The sequence below is a fragment of the Tupaia chinensis genome, unplaced genomic scaffold (assembly GCF_000334495.1).
Source record: "Tupaia chinensis unplaced genomic scaffold, TupChi_1.0 Scaffold000047_1, whole genome shotgun sequence".
Taxonomy (NCBI): domain Eukaryota; kingdom Metazoa; phylum Chordata; class Mammalia; order Scandentia; family Tupaiidae; genus Tupaia; species Tupaia belangeri.
Window position 1 is genome coordinate 1,806,484 of NW_006159505.1, and position 2,365 is coordinate 1,808,848.

Here is a 2,365-nt window from a genome sequence, read left to right on the forward strand (position 1 = left end):
CCTCTCTCTCATTTATTGAAGAAATAAATAAACTTAGAAAGTGAAAATAATTGATTGATACTTCATTAGGTTAAGAAAATCTAACCCCTGAACCAAAGTTTTAGGTTAAAAGTCTCCACCAGTATTCATTCTTACCATCCTCCTTTCTGCTACAAATGGTTATATTTCTGAAAATATCAATTTGCCAACAGATAAAGAACTTATTGATAGGGACCGCCAGATGGCATAGTGGTTATGTCACTGGACTCCCACATGGCCAACTGTGTTTGAGACCCCAAATCCCATGCGTGCCCAAGATCCCGAGAAAAGAGTGGAGAGAAGGGATTGCAGCGTGGCCATCTCCCTCTGGAGGGTGATTTCTTGTTTTCTGTCTCTCTGTCTTTCTCCATCTCTATGGCAAGTGCACGTGCCCTATAGCAAAGATCTCTCTTTAAAAAGAACTTATTGATAAGGTGGAATCTGGACACTGAAAAGCAAATTAGGAAGTGATAGGAATAGGGAAAGGGGACATTTTTTCCTGGGTCATAGCAAAAGGGAAGAAAAGAGAGACTGTCTTTGGGAGATATACAACAATAAATTGATGGAGCTTACCAGCTGAGTAAGTGTGAGATGAGAAGGAGAGGCCAGGTCACGGGAAGTCAGGGTCCCATCTGCAGCACTGCCATGTGTCCCCTGTGTCACTAAAATTAGGAGTTAGGCCATTTTTCACCCTTTCAGATTGGCAAAAATTAGAAAGCTAATTAGTGCTAAGCGATGGTGGGTTTGCAGTAATGGAAAAATACTCCTACACTGCAGTGGCAGGACACACGGGGGCAGTCATTCTGGACAGCAGCCTGATGGGACTAAGTAGTTAGAGCTCATGTGCCTTATTACCTAATTACTTCCCTCCTGAGCATATATCCATGAGAAATTCTCAAATGGGAGATATAGGAGGCTATTATTCGAGTTTGTTTTTTAAAAGAATTATTTATTTAATCTTATTTATTATTACTATTATTTCTAAATTTGCTGTAGGATATGTACACTCACCAGAGAGAGACTGAGAGAGGGAAAAATAGGAAAGCAAGCTGCCAGGTCCAGGACCTGAGCCTGTGGTTGGCCATGTGGGAGTCTAGTGCCTTAACTACCACATCGCCTGCTGCCCCTGCTTGTTTTTAAAGAAGTGGTGAGTTGAAAGCAATCTACTTCCCTGACCCTGGAAAACTGAACAGGTAAGACGTGAGGGGTGTCCCTAAAGTAACCCTACATTTCAGGAGCAACAAACTTTTGATAGACGTACATCCAACACCATGGCTGGAGCTTAAAATGCAGTACTTAGCAAAACACACACACACACACACACACACACACACACAAGGCCATTCATATAAATTAAAGATGTATATCTATAATACGTTTTATATGAAACTTACAAATAATAGTTTATACATCAAATACATTAGAGTGGCTGCCTATTTTGAGGAGCGAGAAATGGGAATAAAAGGGAATAAGAAAGTAAATAAAAGAAGGGAGAAGCTTTGAGGAGACGAATGAATGATAAGCATCATGAACTAAAGATTCTTTGTTTAAGAGAGAGAGAGATCTTTGCTATAGGGCATGTGTGCTTGCCAGAGAGACAAACAGGCAGAAAGTGAGAAATCAATCCCCTGGGAGGATGGCCACACCACAATCCCTTCTCGTCCATTCTCCTCCAGGATTTGGGGCATGTACATGCGACTGGCGTGCGTTTCAGGCTAGGAGGTCCAGGACTAGAAACACAGTCGGCCATGTGGGAATCCAGTGATGTAAACACTCCAGTAAAGATTTTAAAGGATCTCACCCCACAGTAAAAAGGGAGTTCCGTGTAGGAGGTAAATAGTCCATAGATGTGTTTGGGACTTGAGAAACCTCCAGTGGCGCTCATCTATGGAAAGTTTCCACCTCCCAAGAAGAACCACATGTTCAGAAGGTGTACTAGATCATGTGAAGGTCCACGAAGTTTAGGGATGAGCATGACAGGCTTTTTTTTTTTTTTTTTTTTTTTTTTTTTTTTTTTTTTTTTTTTGCTATAGAGTGTATGCGCTCACCGTAGAGACAGAGAGAAAGAAAGAGATAAATCACCCCCTAGAAGGGATGGCACACTGCAATCCCTTCTCCTCCATTCTCCTTCAGGATTCTGGACATGCACACACATGCACCCTGGCGTGTTTTAAGTTTTAAGCCACTGGGTCTGGTACTAGAATCGCCGTCAACTGAGTGGAAGGCCAGCAACGTAGCTGTTACACCATCTGCTGGTCCTGAGCATAAAAGAGTTATTAAGAGAAGATGGAGGGGGAACCAGCAATTAGTGTAATGGCTATGTCGCTGGACTCCCACGTAGTCGACC